Source organism: Nicotiana tabacum, chromosome 24 (assembly GCF_000715075.1).
Source record: "Nicotiana tabacum cultivar K326 chromosome 24, ASM71507v2, whole genome shotgun sequence".
Classification (NCBI taxonomy): Eukaryota; Viridiplantae; Streptophyta; class Magnoliopsida; order Solanales; family Solanaceae; genus Nicotiana; species Nicotiana tabacum.
Genome location: NC_134103.1, coordinates 81,059,399 through 81,078,540, shown reverse-complemented (window position 1 = coordinate 81,078,540; position 19,142 = coordinate 81,059,399). Strand labels below are relative to the sequence as shown.

Sequence of the window (19,142 nt, the reverse complement as noted above, 5' to 3'; positions counted from 1 at the left end):
TTGGAATTTTTATCCATCTATTGTTGATTCACCTTAATGTTGATCTATATCTACCACTGATAACTTGAGACCTCTTATGTAATACATTGTCACTAGGTCTCACGTCTCATCGGGGAACAACTGAAGTAATTTTCCTGATCCACCTAGGGTGATACTATACTTCAATAACCGTATTTCATAGCATCCCAACGTGATTCATCTTATATGGGTATTCTAATCCCATGCAATTCATGAAATCCCTTTTCTTAAAATCATTACTCATTCAAAAGCCTAAACGTCATCCTCTTATCTATCACCATTACACCCTTATTCTACTACCAGGGAAGCATTTCATCTCTTCTAATTGCTCATATTTTTAGACTCATCTGAGTTCCTTTAGACTATACCGAGCTTTCTATAACTTATGGAAGCCATCAGCTCTCTTGTTTTGATAGGCTTAATCTCGAGACCTTACCTGTTCTCGTCACCTTCTTACTCACCATTTCATAACCTTACTCTTGTCTACCTAAAACCTTGTCGCTCTATCATACTTTAGATTGCGACCTACACATATCTATTTATACTATTCGCAATCTTCCTTTAAATTGCTAGCACCATATATTTCCTTTCGTGCCTTCTCAGTTGTCTTTAAATGTAAGAAATTACTTTTCCTGGTCGTTCTGCCACTTGTTGCATGAATACATAGCTTATCTTTATCACGAGCCAAAATCTATTAAAGGTCGTGATGGCGCCGGAAACTGCTGTCAGGCAAGCCAACAATAAATACTCAATTTGGTTCTCGTTTTAATATTTTGAAATCATATTTTTTCTTCCATTAAATAGTAGAAGATGGAATTTACAAAGTAAATGATAAAATTTTTAAAAATTTCAATACAGAACAACTCATAATCACCCCAAAACCCGGTGTCACAAGTGCATGAGCATCAATTAGGAATGTAAAATAAAATACAACATTTGTCCGGAATACAAATTTGGACAGGAGAAATATAAATACTCCGAAGGAGACTCTGTCGGCTACGAGTCGTAATGTGGAATGCAGCTCACGTAAGTCCTTGCATGCATACATGCTTCTGCTCTCATAAGGCCACTAGTCACATATGTACCTGCACAAAAATGTGCAGCAAGTGTAGCATGAGTACGTAATCAACGTGTATCCTGTAAGTATCTAGCCTAACCCCGGAGGAGTAGTGATGAGGGGTCGACATAGACACTCACTAGTGGTCCAATAACATCAGGTACAGTAAAGAGATAAGTAAATATGAGGCAGAGTAAATAAATGAGGTAAACAAGTAATAAATCACGTGGTACAAATCCCCTCTCTTTACGAGGAACTCAAGATCTTCATTAGAAATTTCCCCCTTAACCAGAACATATATATACATATATAGTGGATCTCATCAGATAGATTATCATAACCCATCAGATAGATCGTCATAACTCAAATTGGGAAAACTCACAAATATACTGGCTTTATGCCAAATATTACGCACGAATCCATGAGGATATGATATAGGAAATGTCGAGGCGTACGGCCCGATCCAACATAAAAATTTAAACTGTGCACTGCCGAGGGTCGAATGGCCCGAACTATAGATACATTTATTAAACTACCGAGGCGAATGGACCGCTCCCATGAGAGTATGGTACATAAATCCTGCCGAGGCGATCGGCCCGATCCCATAAGAGTGAAATACAATATCCTGCCGAGGCGAACGGCCCGATCCTATAAGAGTGAAATACATAATCCTACCGAGGCGAACGACCCGATCCCATTAGAATAAGAAGCTTTGACGGGTCCTTGACCCCACTCACGAATAAACATGTGAGTTGTAATTTCTTTAACAAAAACCTTTCAATGAAGTATATATATATATCACGGAAACATGTCTTATATATATATATATATATATATATATATCACGGAAATATGTCATAGGAGGAGTAAATTTATTCGGTGACTAATCGTGAAATCGTTAAGTCTCTACAATAGCAAGTCTAGTCTCAAGTAGAAATGTAAAATAAGGAATTAAACAAGCAAGGATAATCCCTATAGTACAAGTACATCATGGTGTGAACCTAAGTCTACCCGGACAATTACATGAATCTAACTACATACGGACTCTTGTCACCTCATGCGTACATAGTCCCTGCAATATGTTGTACACATAAAATAAACCACTTAGGGGTAGTTTCCCCCTCAACGAGTTAGACAGGAGACTTACCTCACTCCGACGTTCCAAAACCGGCTCCAACACCGCTGTAACACCTCAAACCGGTGACCGCCGATCCAAAACTAGTCAAATAAGATGCAACCCAATCAAATATACTCCAATACTCATAATTAATCAATTTATAACAATTTCCAACTCCGCTCGAAAAATCGATAAAGCAACCCTCGGGCTCACGCGCCCGAATTCCGAAAATGTTCAAAGACAAATACTACCCATAGCACTACGAATAAAATATATAATTTATTCTCAATTTCATGCCCAAATTCGTAATCAAAATCCAAGAATACCAATTTCTAGGTTTTTCTTAAAAATCTCAAATTTTTACTAATTTTCATGTTTAAATCCATATACAACCCATGTATTTAACCCAAAATTAGCAGAAGTCACTTACCCCATAATAGAGGATGAAGATGGCGCTGCAAACCTGCTCCAAAATCGGCTCCCATGGACAAAATGAAGTGAAATTGAACCCAACTCTCGTTTTAAAAAAAATACTACCCAGCCACGATCTTCGCACCTATGGTCCAATAGCCACTTCTGTGGCTCCGAACCTGCGGAAATTCCATCGCAGGTGCGGTTCAAGCTCAGCCCAACATTTCCCGCATCTGCGGCCCGTCATCGCTTCTGCGGCTGTTCGTGCACAGGTGTGGTCCCGCTTCTGCGAAACTTGACCGCATCTGCGGTCCCAGCCTTTCCCAGCCAGAACTGCTTCTGTGATCTTCTTGGCCGCTTTTGCGGCTCCGCACCTGCGGCCAAATCATCGCTAGTGCGGTTACACCAGATACCAGCTGCCTTAGCATTTTCCTTAGTCCAAAAATCGATCTGTTAAGCATCCAAAACTCACCCGAGGCCCCCGGGACCGCAACCAAATATTCCAACAAGTCCTAAAATATCATGCGAACTTAGTCGAGCCTTTAGGTCACATCAAACAACGCTAAAAACGCGAATCATCCTCCAATTCAAACTTAATGAACTTTAGAACTTCTAATTTCTATATTCGATGCCGAAACCTATCAAATCACGTCTGATTGACCTCAAATTTTGCACACAAGTCACATTCGACATTACGGACCTACTCCAACTTCCGGAATTGGAATCCGATCCCGATATCATAAAAGTCCTCTCCCAGTCAAACTTCTCAAAAACCTTCAAATTTCTAACTTTCGCCAAATGACCCCAAAATGACCTACGAACCTCCAAATCCATATCCGGACGCGCTCCCAATACCAGAATTGCCTTACGGAGCTATTGCCAGACTCGGAATCCCAAACGGACATCAATAACATTGAAATGCACTTCAACCCAAATTTAGAAAAAATTTCCAAAAATGCCAACTTCCATAATAGGCGCCGAAATGCTCCCGGGTCATCCAAAACCCGATCCGGACATATGCCCAAGTCCAAACTCATCATACGAACCTATTGGAACCTTCCATTCCCGATTCCGAGGTCGTTTACTCAAAAATCAAACCTTAGTCAATTCTTCCAACTTAAAGCTTCCGAAATTAGAATTTTCTTCTAAATTAACTCCGAACTTACCGAAATTAAATTTCGACCATGCGTACAAGTCATAATACCTGAAGTGAAGCTACTTAGGTTCTCAAACCGCTGTATGACGCGCTAGAGTTCAAAATGACTGATCGAGTCGTTACATTCTCTCCCACTTAAACATATGTTTGTCCTCGAACGTGCTAAGAACTGCTTTGGAGTTGTCCGAAATCATTGTTTAACACCTCGTGCACCTACCCGTGCTACCACAACCCAGTTGAGCACATTTGCTCGAGCAAACCTGAAAATCCTCCCTTTTATCTAGTCAAATAAGCCTTAGAGCCAAATTCCAACATCTGAAATTCTCTACCAGGTCTGTTTCCAACATACGAACACCGTATTCATCATTACATGATGTATCAACACATGATTATATACCATTACTGAATTCTTACCATGCACCGCGTAACTCATTTGCCTAAGGCAATCTTTCCAAGGCACAACAGCTAAAATTTCCACTGACCTGAAGCCCGTGGTGTACCTCATGACCAATTAAGCCCTGCTTTAACTCTCGCAATACTGCCACGATAGAGAAGATGTGTAGAAGTCATAACCACCTGCCGAATCACAATTTATGGAGTCTCTCCTCCCGACAAGAACCATTACCTCATTCTAGACTGAATAACAATATTTACTCTTTAATATGTTTCATATAAGTCTGATCGCACTGATCCCAGGTCCAATAATCTCGTCTCACCCAGTACAAGCTGCTCAGGCAATAAGCCACCTCAGACACTACCAAAAATCTCGTATAATGCCACAATGTGCCAACAAGATATAAACTCAAATGTGATACATAAGGAAAAACGAACTCCGGAAAGAACTACTCAACCCACTTAACTAATTAAACAACCGAAAGGATGTTATGAACCTTCCTCAGGAAATGAGAAGCAAAACACGCAATAATAGATATGGGAAACTGTACTCAATAACACATTGTTGCGGCGTGCAACCCGATCCACACATGATACCTGTGGCGGCGTGCAACCCGATCCAACCATGATACCTATGGCGGCGTGCAACCCGATCCAAACAACATATCCGTGGCGGCGTGCCACCCGATCCAAACAACATATCTGTGGCGGCGTATCACCCGATCCAACTATATACCCGTAGCGGCGTGCCACCCGATCCACACATAATAATCTAAAGAAAACACACATCGAGCCGTAATGCTTATACTCACGAAATGCCCGAATATCAACCATAAGCACGCCAAGTGCATAATACAAATCCTAGGGAGACGGGTAGCGTCACGCGCTACAAAACTCAAGCACAACTAAGGTGCGATATATGATCAGTATCTCAAGAGCCATCCTGCTCACATAATACCACAAACCATACTGGATCTCAATACGAGTGCGAATAACCAAATCACCTCATAACCCACATGGTATAATATAGATTACACGGAATAGTTGACGACAGAAATAACATCCAAGGCCCGAAGATCCTTCCGAAAACAACGCTATACTGAGATGAACATATCCGGCCTGATATAGAGCCCACAATGACCTATTCACGACACATAAGAACAACCGTCAAATTCGGAACAAACTTCCACATTCCACAACCAAATGAACCGAGCGTCCTTCAGGCATAAATTCTCACATTAGCGATAGTACCAAATCTCCATACTTGGTCCTAACCTTTAATCAATCAGGTGACTACATGTCACACTTATGCAATATTCCCTTGGGATATGCTCCTATGACCTTCCGCACCAGGTAACAAGTCTGCACATCCATACTACCGGCCATACTAATGCTGTAAAGCAAATCAAGAAGACGCAAATCAGTACACAAAGCCTCTTACACAGGACACCAATCTCAGGTGACGTTAAAGACAATACCAACTTACTCTAAACATCCAAATTCTTCCCTGATCATCCGAGCTCGTGACATTCTTGTCAACATCGAACCGCAACATTGATCCTCAACTTCCAATTTCCCATGCCACTCACTGCACCTAATATGCCAATAGGTGAGAGTACTAGAATTCCATAATAACCCCTGGTCCACTAATAGGATAAACACTTCATCATATAGAAACCTTTTACTTAACTCATTTCACGAGAACCATTGCAACACGCAACTAAATTCCCAAATCACAGAAAATACAACCTCATGTCGTGACCTAAACTGCCATAACTCTTCCGAAAATCCCTTTACATAACAAAGCCATACGAATCGAATACCTCCCAAATCAACCAAGTTGTGGTGGTGCTTAAGCCCAAGTGTATAACCATAATCTACATGTATAACTTCACGCTGGAGAAACTGGCCACTGCCATAATCGTGTTGATTCAACCATTACCAACCGAGCCGCTTCTTCTAATTTACTCGGGACTTGCCCTAGAAATAATGATAGCTCCATTCAAAACATCATGAACCCAAATCCGCACTCATCCTGAATGACCTTATTTCACGAGACCACTTTGTCTCCAAAACCCACGAACCATCTTATACCCTCCTTATGCACATATTCACATCTTCAACTAGTACACCTATTCTGAAAATTCTTCTATGAATCCGAATTTATTTTCTCCCATTCCTTCGATACTGCACCGCAGACTGTAGAAAACATAGAACATTCCAAGTCCCTTTTTCTATAATCTGCTGCCAAAATTCGATACTTAACCATACCACGGACTCGAAATCCTTAGGCACCGCACTTTGAATTTCTGAACCCACTAGAACCATTGTTGAGAGTCACCCACTCTGACTTGACCCCGAATATAATCAAACCCAAGGTTCTGCTAGCACATATACACCCTCTCGAAGAAGCAATCGGTTGAATTCCTTTCCTTATACATCATGTCCACAAGAAGCATAGACTCTAAGTCTACCCAAGACCTGAACATGAACCGATAAGGCCAAAGATATCACACATTCCTCAAATCCTTTGCTCAAGTTACCACTGATGTTTTCTTTCCTTAGTCGTAATAACCCATCAATACACCGATAACCAGAAACCGCACAAGTTGACAACTACGCAATCCAATCATAGACGGTGGGGCTCTCCCACTTAGCTTGAAGCTACAATAACATAACCCTGGGACCCGCCAAGGTTCCTCCTTCCCCATTGACATCAGCTAAAAGTCTAACAACACATTCCAAACACGAAGTCATGTTACATCCAAATAAAATCCATGGTCCTAGTCACTGCCCATCACGGTTCCCAAATTGCTCTAAGCTTCCCTCAAGGCGTGTGGCTATCCTACCACAGAACCCATATGCTACTCTGCCACTCTCCCACTTTGGTCAAACCCTCTCCCTTAGGCAACTCCTCGACTTCTACTTTTCACATTCGACCTCCTAACAATTCAACCACCGCAAAACACCTCCCACATGTCCTTCCTTGTCCTTCGCTGCCCAATTGTTGCTCCAAACCCGAATCCATTTCTATAACATTTGATCACATGAGTCGCCACCAAATCTAAACCTCTTAGAAGATTATCTTTCTCGATCCATCAATACTAGAAATACTATTTCGATTCCGAAATCGCTACACTCTGTTATCTCTAACAACCGCATCTCAGGCACCATTTTACAACACACTTCCCCGAAGGCAAATTGAAGAAGACCATAACATCGGCAAACCTTAACGTGTTCAACACGGACGATGACACCATATCACAGATGAAAATTCCACCACGCTCAAAAATATCAAGTCTCGTCACTCCATCAACCCAAACATGAACATTCTCAGTCCGATTGCCTTTTCTCTGCCAGAAATAAAATATTGAATCTCTCATTCATGAACTAAGTAAAACCTCCTTTCAAGTTATTCGATTCCTCGACGCATTAGCAATCGTCCTACCATTACACAAATATTGTGCGATAGCAACACACGAATTGTCATAACAATCAATGCCAAATCTCAAAACCTTAGATAATACTGATACTGAGCTGAAACGACAGAACGACCTTCCACAAGGCGACGACTCTAGCCCAATGAAATATGCAGGGAGAAACATCTTGCACCACATCTATAGTACCATTATAATTCCTCGATTCCCAATTTATAACAAGCACTTCATGTCGCATAAGATTGAATAGGAAAGAAATAAAGGTACAAGCCTCAAAAGAATAAATTCGCATGATAAGGAATCAAGAAGGGAAGAGCTCCTAACAGCCTTGTAGCCTCTCGAAGATATGTACAGATGTCTCTGTAATGATCCGCAAGACTCTACTAAATTCGCTCATGACTCGTGAGACCTAAGTGAACCTAGCGCTCTGATACCATGTTATCATGACCCAAAATCTATTAAAGGTCATGGCGCCAGACACCGCTGTCAGGCATGCCAACAATAAATACTCAATTTGGTTCTCGCTTTAATATTTTGAAATCATATTTTTCCTTCCATTAAATAGTAGAAGATGGAATTTACAGAGTAAATGATAATATTTTTAACAATTTCAATACAGAACAATTCATAATCAACCCAAAAACCCTGTGTCACAAGTGCATGAGCATCAACTAGGAATGTAAAATAAAATACAGCATTTGTCCGGAATATAAATTTGGACAGGAGAAATATAAATACTCTAAAGGAGACTCTACCGGCTGCGGGTCGTAATGTGGAATGCAGCTCACATAAGTCCCCACATGCATACACGTCTCTACTTTCACAAGGCCACTAGTCACCTATGTACCTGCACAAAAATGTGCAGCAAGTGTAGCATGAGTACGTAATCAACGTGTAACCAGTAAGTGTCTAGCCTAACCCCGGAGGAGTAGTGATGAGGGTCTACATAGACACTCACTAGCGGTCCAATAACATCAGGTACAGTAAATAGATAAGTAAATATGAGGTAGAGTAAATAAATGAGGTAAACAAGTAATAAATCGCATGGTACAAATTCCCCATCTTTACGAGGAACTCAAGCTCTCTATTAGAAATTCCCTCCTTAACCGGAGCATATATATATATATATATATATATACATATATACATATAGTGGATCTCATCAGATAGATCGTCATAACTCAAATCGAGAGCTTTTTTCCAAATATTACGCACGAATCCATGGGGATATGATATAGGAAATGCCGAGGCATACAGCCCGATCCAACATAAAAATTTAAATTGTACACTGTCGAGGGTCGAACAGCCCAAACCTTAGATACATCTATTAAACTACCGAGGTAAATAGCCCGCTCCCATGAGAGTGCGGTATATAAATCCTGCCGAGGCGATCGGCCTGATCCCATAAGAGTGAAATACAATATCCTGCCGAGGCGAATGGCCCGATCCCATAAGAAGTGAAATACTAATTCCTGCCGAGGCGAACTGCCCGATCCCATAAGAGTAAGAAGCTTTGACGGGTCCTTGACCCCACTCACAAATAAACGCGTGAGTTGTAATTTCTTTAACAAAAACCTTTCAAAGAAGTATATGTATATATACCACGGAAACATGTACAAAAATCTTTCAATGAAATATATACATATATCACGGAAACATGCCGTAGGAGGAGTAAAGTTATTCGGTGACTAATCGTGAAATCGTGAAGTCTCTACAATAGCAAGTCTAGTCTCAAGTAGAAATGTAAAATAAGGAATTAAACAAGTAAGGATAATCCCTATAGTACAAGTACAATATGGTGTGAACCTAAGTCTACCCGGACAATAACATGAATGTAACTACGTACGGTCTCTCGTCACCTCAAGCGTACATAGTCCCCGCAACAAGTTGTACACATCAAATATACGACCTAGGGGTAGTTTCCCCCTCGCAGAGTTAGAGAGGATACTTACCTCACTCCGATGTTCCAAAACCGGTTCCAACACCGCCCTAACACCTCAAACCGGTGACCGTCGATCCAAAACTAGTCAAATAAGATGCAACCCAATCAAAATATACTCTAATACTCATAATTAATCAATTTATAATAATTTCCAATTCCGCTCGAAAAATCGATAAAGCAACCCTCGGGCCAACATGCCCGAATTCCAAAAAATTTCGAAGACAAACACTACCCATAGCACTACGAACTCAAATATAAAATTTATTCTCAATTTCATGCCCAAATTCGTGATCAAAATCCAAGAATACCAATTTTTAGGTTTTTCTTCAAAATTTCAAAGTTCTATTAATTTCTATGTTTAAATCCATATACAAACCATGTATTTAACCCAAAATGAGAAGAAGTCACTTACCCCATAATAGAGGATGAAGATGGCACTCCAAACCTGCTCCAAAATCGGCTCCCATGGACAAAATGAAGTGAAATTGAACCCAACTCTCGTTTTAAAGAAAACACTGCCCAGCCATGATCTTCGCACCTAAGGTCCAATAGCCGCTTCTGCGGCTCCACACCTGCGGAAATTCCATCACAGGTGCGGTTCAAGCTCAGCCCAACATTTCCCGCATCTACAGCCCGGCAGTGCTTCTGCGCCTCCGCTTTTGCGGCTCTTCGTGCGCAAGTGCGGTCCCGCTTCTACGAAACTTGACCGCATCTGCGGTCCCAGCCTTCCCTAGCCAGAACCTCTTCTGCGACCCTCTTGGCCACTTCTGCGGCTTTACACCTGCGGCCAAAACCTCGCAGGTGCGGTTACACCATATACCAGCTGCATTAGCATTTTCCTTAGTCCAAAAATCGATCCGTTAAGCATCCAAAACTCACCCGAGGCCCCCGGGACCCCAACTAAACATTCAAACAAGTCCTAAAATATCATGAAAACTCAGTCGAGCCTTTAGGTCACATCAAACAACGCTAAAAACACGAATCACCCTCTAATTCAAACTTAATGAACTCTATAACTTCAAACTTCTATATTCGATGTCGAAACCTATCAAATCACGTCCGATTGACCTCAAATGTTGTACACAAGTCACATTCGACATTATAGACCTACTCCAACTTCCGAAATTGGAATCCGACCTCGATATCAAAAAGTCCACTCCCAGTCAAACTTCTCAAAAACCTTCAAATTTCTAACTTTCGCCAAATGACCCCAAAATGACCTACGAACCTCCAAATCCACATCCGGGCGCGCTCCCAATACCAGAATCATCTTACGGAGCTATTCCCAGACTTGGATTTCCAAACGGACATCAATAACATTGAAATGCACTTCAACCCAAATTTAGGAAATTCTTCCAAGCATGCCAACTTCCATAATAGGCGCTGAAACGCTCCTGGGTCATCTAAAACCTGATCCAGACATATGCCCAAGTCCAAAATCATCATACAAACCTGTTGGAACCTTCCAATTCCGATTCCAAGGTCTTTTACTCAAAAATCAAACCTTATTCAATTCTTCCAACTTAAAGCTTCCGAAATTAAAATTTGCTTCCCAAACTAACTCTGAACTTCACGAAATTCAATTCCGACCATACGTACAAGTCATAATACATGAAGTGAAGCTAGTGAGGGTCTCAAACCGCTGAATGACACGCTAGATCTCAAAACGATCGGTCGGGTCGTTACAATCTTGTTGCCCACAAATATTGGAATTTCCTATAACTCATATGATCTCAAATATCACCTTTGATTTTTACTTCCCGTTAATTAGCCACGATGGTGCCACTTTCTTATGGAGTGTATACAATATTGTAGTGAGACTATTGTTATACGACCATTTCTTCTTTATGTCACTATGCTTAGGTTGAAGCTTTCTTCCTTATTTCTCCAGCTAGTCTTTTGGGGTAGTACATAGTGGAGACCCTCTGACTCCTGTAAAGCTATGAGCTTATTACAGCGCACACCCGAAGGAATCTTTGATGTTCTTACTCGCTTATAATTATCCTTAGTTACATACCTCCGCGCCCTTGTGCTCGTAGGGTTGCTTCTGAACTGAAATTTTGAATGTCTCCCCAGTGGCACTCTCTTTTATTTATGGAACACTTATACAATACCTTTAACTACCCCAACTCTTATCTGAAAATTTTTCAACAATTGCGATTTCGTATATGCGAGACTGGATTCCCTATATTGGGGTTCACTATATTTATCTTGCACGATCTATTGATTTATTTGTATCCTCTTGTCTAGCCAGAACTAAACTCTTCCTGAATCCACTACAGACTACTCTTTGGTCTATTCTCATATCTATATTCTGCTTAACCCCTGTTGGGTTATGTCCTTTGTCTTAACTTCCCTCTCGTACTGGCTCTTTATGTATCGAGTGTTCATTCCCACTTATTTATCAGTATCATCTGGTGTGGAACCCTTACTGCCTCTCCCAGATGTTATGCTTGCATAATGTTATGGAGTCATATCATATCAATAGGATCTGAATAAATGTAATCTCATTCCTTTCACCTTTGTACCGCATTCTTTCTTTACTATTCCATAGTTAGCTCTTCATCTTTGGCGTCTTTTCACATCTTTACTGACATCTTACACACCTTGTGGTAACCCTTATGTACCAAGGATAACTAAAGTTCTTACGTACGAGGGTGACACCTAGTGTAACTGGCACACTTAATCCCTTAAGCTTAACTTTGCTCACAGTGCTTGCTTTAGGGAAGCGTCTTCCTGAATGACCTTTAAAGGTTATTCTTCCGTTGTCCATTCTATTATCGCCAGAACGTGATCTCTAAGATTCTCATGATGCCGGCTATTGTCAAATTATTCGGTCCCTAATTCATATTCATTTTATCTTGTTCACCAGCTCATACTAATTTCTATTACTCCGGGGTCTAACGTTTCCTTCTGGTAATCATGTTGGAGTCACCAACTTATTTTTCGAAGGAAGGATATGACTTTTATGGCTTATACTCTTCTATTGTTTCAAGGAATGTCTCCTCTTGTCTTTTCCTTCACTTGACTATAGACTCCATCATCGTGTCGTGTTTTGATTTACCGTTATCACCCATATATCACATCTTACTCATGATGCTTCATTTACTCTCTTCTTATTCTACGGATAATATTTTTGTCTATCACTTTATTCTGAAAATTTCAACAAAACGTTCTTTCACTTTTAGCTCCCCTTGCTTCATCTCACTGGCTCTTTGGAATGCCTAACATCCTCTTTTTTTTTACTCGGGGCTGGAGTCATACTAAGGTAAATATTTATCCCTTCTAGGATTCCACTGCCTATCTTCTGAAATTTTTGAAAATTCTAGTATTCGTATCTGACTGTACTATTCTAGAGTTCACCATCTGGGTATCTCACAAGGAGATCTATTATCACATTTGCACTATATTCAGAAATGTTAGCTAATGATAACAATCCATCCACCCTTTTTGGGCTAATCTAACCCCAACTGGATCCTGATACCCTATCCTTCTCTTAAACTATATCTGCTGGCTCCCATAAAGCATAATTAAGATGAGTGTGGCCAATTGTATATAACTCTATTACTGTTGAAATTAACTAGGTACCTCGTGCCCTTCTTCATCTTGCTTCTTTTACTTGTCAAAACTTGTATCTACCTTCTGATTCTCTTATTTCATTTTACCATATAGGTGGATATAAATTCATGATTTAGGGCTCCTTATAAAGAAGCTTACACATCTTAGTACACACATGGTCTGCTGAAGACCTCACATTTACTCATCATAAGCATGATACAAAATCGAGTTCCTCTGACTCAACTCTTCCACAACCATATTCAATCTCTTACCAACTTTCTTTCTGGATATAGGTATCGTTATATTATGAATAAAATAAAATTTAGGAATTTGAATTCTTACAACTGAGCTCTACCACACGATCTAGAGTAAGAAGAAAGAGTGTTAGTCCTAAATTCCCTGTAGCCTCCTGCTTATAAGTATGGTGCACAACACACCCATAAACAAGACTCTACCAGACACAGCTTGTAGACTCCCTAGGACAGAACTGCTCTGATACCACTTTTTTCATTACCCAAACCGATGGGCCGCGACGGGCACCCGGGGACTTACCTAACCGAGCACCAACGTAACATATCTTTCTTATCATACCATCATAGGTAAATGGTCTAGAAGGGTCGTCATGAGATGACCAGAATAAAACATAAGGGAATACTAAATGTAGGACGGCCTGACATAATATAGAAACTTATACATGTGACATACAGGCCTATAAGGCCGACATGATCATTTGTATACATAATAAAATGGCCGACAAGGCCATACAAGTATCCATATACATGACATCTATCTACAATCCTCTACGAGTACATAAATGTCATAAAATTTGAGATATGACCCCCGCCATACCAATCAATACATGTCCAAATCATACCGACCAGATAGGCAACTCCGGAGCAAGTGGAGTGCACCAACACCTTCCGCTGAGCTGATAGCCTACTAGGAGGACTCTCAACCTGTCTATCGGGACATGCGGGCATGAAACGCATCGTCCCCAGCAAAAGGGACATTAGTATAAATAAAGTATAGAGTATGTAAGGCATGATAGTAGTATATAAAAGACATGAAAGAAACATGGAGTAAAGAACTCAACCTGTAATTCTGAATAGCTCTGTGAATCATGAAAATTTTATAATGTCATGCCTGTGCATATAAATGACATACCATGCATAGGTATATGTGTACATAACATCATCAAGCCTCGGAGGGAATCTCATCATATCATCTCAGACACTGTGGGAGAAATCATCAATGCATATCAGCTGATCAGGTGGTGGTGCGTATATAACGCCATAACATGTCCCCCATACCCCATATACAAATACTATACGCGTTTATAACGTTATCTGGTCATGGGTCAATATACATGTATAAATGAATGTAGTACATAATGAAATAATTCAATAAGTTCTATCGGAGTGTCATGAGACCCATGAACAGACGATATGATTGTAGGACATAGAGGGAATCAAGAACATGGGTAACTATAGTACTTCTAGGAATAGAATCATTTGTGTGGCGTGCTTGCTCGTTTCGTTGTATCATATGGATCATGCCAAAAGGAAAGAAGGGATAGACTTAACATACCTTAACTCCATTGAGTCCTTAATACCTTCCAAGCAATTCTTCAAACAACTCAACTCAATCTACCATAGCATAAGGAGATTCAAAATCAGTGTTGAGTAAAGGCTAAGTCGGCAACTTAAACTAGTAGCTTGTTTATGTAAATTTGGGCAGCATCTCTCCTGTAACAAGATCCTCCTCTAATACCATATACAAATAACAATGACCAGATTAATCCATCAATACATAATTATCAATAACAAGACACCATATAACAATAACAAGTCACAACTACTTCACGACGAGCGGCAAGCTCCGATTGAAACCTGTATACACCAAATAACCCCATATAGACTGCTTAATTTAACTTACTAGTATCATTAACATGATAATGAAGTCATTCATCAATAATTCCAGCCTTATACCATATATTTATAACAAAGAAAATAATCCACAACTCCAACTATCCTCATTTAGCAACTTTATTCACTAGTTCATGTTTAGTCCATCCATTTAACTTAATCAACATCAAGATAACTTTAAGCACATGAAAGAACACAATATAATTACCTCCTACAGTGGATTCAAGTCGAGATCCATGTTATATATTGCTTACAACATCCAAAACACCCCAATCACTTCATACCCAAAATGAGAACTATAGTAGCGCCAAACACCCCGAAAATGTTACAAAGAACGACTAATCTACCATTTTGCCATTATGTGGTGTTTATCCACACCATTTCTCCTCCAAAAATCCATCAAACAGTAGCAAAATAGACAGCCAAAAAGCAACACAAAATAGCCCACAAAACAGTCCACTACAAGTCAAATAACTCGAACTTACGGCTTTCGATCACCGTCCCGTGAGTTCTAACTATTAGGAAATTAATTTATCAACCTTTCTTGATATTTAAAAGATTAAATACAGAAAGTAGGCATACTCATAACTATTAAATACATTCCAAAACTCAAACTACAAAGAAAAAGAGAGGCGATATAGCGATACTTACGTCGTAGGGATCGTTTTAATGTTACCACTTCTTGATTTCGTGCCCGAGATGATAATCTTGTTTGAAGCCCTTGTAGAGAGCTTAAGGGTAAGGTTAGGGGTGTTATTTGGTTGTGCTCTATGGAAACATGGAGAAAGAGACGAGATAAGGGATGTAAATATCCCCTTTTTTTAAAGTCAGAAAGGTGCTACTTGGAACCCTCGCATTGGCCCTTCTTCAGATGCTTATATCTTTTTATCCGGACGTCGTATGAAGAAACGGTTAAGAGAGTTGGAAACTACATTCCAAGACCTTAAATTTGATATATTATATGTCCCAAAAATACCCCATATAGCATACGAAATGTATTGCTCAAAAAGCTCTGTTATAAGGCAAATCCTTATTCGGTTTTTTCGCAACTTTAAGGAATTGGGAGATGAGCAAACATTAAAGTTGTAGCCCTTGATGTCTAGTTTTCAGAAATTAAAACCATTTGTGATTTGGAGTTTTGTATGAAAAGTTATGACCATTATACTAGAGGCTGTCTGGGAAGAGTTTGGAAATAGCCGTTGAGGAATTTGTTCATCGCGAACACGAGAGGATGGTCGCGAAAACAAAGAACAAACCCCTGGGCAGCATATTTAAGTTCTGAAAATAGGACTTCCATTTTTAACGATTTGGAGCTCGGGAAGAGGCGATTTTCGGGAGATTTTCAAGGGAAACAACGGGATAAGTGTTGTTAACTCAATTTTGGTCAAATTACCTGAATCTATTGCTATTTTTAGCATTTAATTGGTGTTTTAAGTTGGAAAAATTGTGAAAATACTTAAGGTTAAATTTAAGATTTGAGGGTCGAGTTGATGTCGGAATTTGGTAAATTTGGTATGGTTGGACTCGTGGTTAAATGTGAATTCATATTTTATAACTTTTGTCGGGTTTTGAGACATGGGCCCCACTGGCGATGTTTGAGTGTAATTTCGAATTTTTTTGGAAAATTAGTATTATCATATGGAATTAATTCTTATAAATTGTGTTGACTGTATCGAATTAATTGTGACTAGATTCTAGACCTTCAGAGGACGATTCGCAAGGCAAAGGCATATTGGAATAAAGAATTACACGATTTGAGGTAAGTAACACTTCTAAACATGGTTATGAGGGTATAAATCCCTGAATTACATATTATGTGAATTGTATGGAGGTGACACACATGCTAGGTGATGAGCGTGTAGGCATGCACCATAGAAATTGTGACTTAATTGATTCCGTGGAGTTGTATAATCAAATAATCATGTCATTATCCACATATCCTCTACGTGTTAGAGGAAATTGAGCTAAGACTCATGTTAAAGATCATGTTTAGGCTACGTGCCAATATTTTGGGATTCACAGAGATCTTATTGCTATTGAATTACTTGTTTGAATTGTAATTTTGTACTCAGTCATATCTATCATTTGCATATCATATCTCAGTCTCTGTTGTCATTCATTGATACATCATATCATCATGTCAGGTTGATTTTCATGTCATTGAGAGCCTGAGAGACTGGAGATTTTGAGTGATATTTATGGGATCGGGCTGCACACCGCATGATATTTTATTTATTTATGCCTGGATCCAGCTATTATAGCGCTTGGGCTGAAGGAGCCCCTCCGGAGTCTAAACCCACCCACCCCCTCCCACAGTGAGCGCGGTTGATTTTATATTGAGGGATGGATCTTCCCTGGACATGGATCTTGTCCGAATCATTTATATTGAGGGATGGATCTTCCCCTAATCATTTATCTTCCCTGGGCATGGATCTTGCCCGAATTATTTATATTGAGGGGTGGATCTTCCCTGGGCATGGATCTTGCCCGAATTATTTATATTGAGGGATGGATCTTCCCTGGACATGGATCTTGTCCGAATCATTTATATTTGGGGATGGATCTTCCCCTGGGCTGGATTGGCCTTATACAGTACTGAGTGACTGACTGTCAGTTGATGGATATATATATATATATATATATATATATATATATATATATATATATATATATATATATGGGATGGATCTTCCCTGGGCTAGATTGGCCATATACAGTACAGAGTGATTGAGTATTTTGAGATTTTGAGTACACGAGGGTTCCACTGAGGTGCATCACATACAACACGTACATTGGCATGTAGATATAGATATGTCATATTGCTTATATCATTCAAAATCGATCTATTTTACTTGTACTGAATTTAACTGTTGAACTTGAAAGCATGTCTACATTTCTGTACTGTTATTTTTATATTGGACTGTACCTGTTGAGCTCGTCACTACTTTCAGCCCAAAGGTTAGTCTTGTTACTTATTGAGTACATGGGGTCGGTTATACTCATACTATACTTCTGCACCTTGCGTGCAAATTTCTGACACTGATGTAGCTGCATATGGCGAGGGCTGAATCTGAAGATTTACCTGCGTTCCAGTCATGCTGCCTCTTGTTCATGGTAGCTTTAGAATTTTTAATTTGTTCATGTATATTTCAGACAGATGACAGATTTTTATTTCACACCAGCTTTGTAAATTCTAATCTAAGAAGCTCATGATTTGTACTACCAGTCCTTGGAGGGTGTATTAAAGTCAGTTAAATATTAATTGAATTAGATTATTGTTATTTGGCTTACCTAACGGGTGAGGTTAGGTGCCATCATGGCTAGTTGGATTTTGGGTTGTGACAAAGACATTCAACCACCATTCCATGTGGAGGATCAGTTTGATGAAGTAGCACCAAGGCCAGCAAACAGAATCCTAAGGGATTATACTAGACCTGACCACTTCAACTGTGAATCTAGTGTCAGAAAACCCCCATTGGTAGCAAACAACTTTGAAATCAGGACTAGCCTGATTCAAACGATTCAACAGTCTTGCATCTTCACTGGAGATACAAGCGAAGATCCACACAGTCATTTAATTGACTTTTTGGAACTTGTTGAAACATCTAAGTATAATAGAGTACCTCTTGAAGCTATCAAGTTATGGCTATTTCCTTTTTTCTTTAAAAGGAGATGTCAAGACTTGGTTGCGAAGTTTGCCACAATGTTTCATTACCACATGGGACCAGATAACTCAGAAATTTTTAAACAAATATCTTTCCCCTGCTAAAACCACAAAGTTAAGACAGGAAATATCTAATTTCTTGTAGATTGACACTAAGTCAGTTTATCAAGCTTGGGATAGATTAAAAGCAATGTTAAGAAAATGTCCACACCATAACATTCCTGAACACATACAACTGTATATTTTTTATTACGGGTTAAAACCCTCTGCTAGAAATGTGATTGATGCAACTAGAGGAGGTTCTGTAATGGGAAAAACCACGGAGGAAACATTGCAATTGTTGAACGAGATTTCTGGGAATGCCATCCAATGGCCATCTGAGCGTGTAATCATCAAGAAGGCTGCTATGGTAAATCAGGTTGATGCTTTAAATACAGTAACACAACAAATTGTTTCTTTAGCAC

At 39.7% G+C, this 19,142-nt stretch overlaps 1 non-coding gene and 1 pseudogene across 1 annotated transcript; both read right to left on the bottom strand.

The window, feature by feature from the left end:
* Window positions 1–18,588, bottom strand: part of LOC107762890 (sphingolipid delta(4)-desaturase DES1-like) — a 32,320-nt pseudogene extending 13,732 nt beyond the window's left edge.
* A 202-nt stretch (window positions 18,589–18,790) lies between these two features.
* On the bottom strand, window positions 18,791–18,897 carry LOC142178652 (small nucleolar RNA R71). Its single transcript, XR_012706922.1, has one exon. It is a non-coding gene; the product is annotated as a small nucleolar RNA R71 (small nucleolar RNA).
* Between the last annotated feature and the right edge of the window lie 245 nt (window positions 18,898–19,142).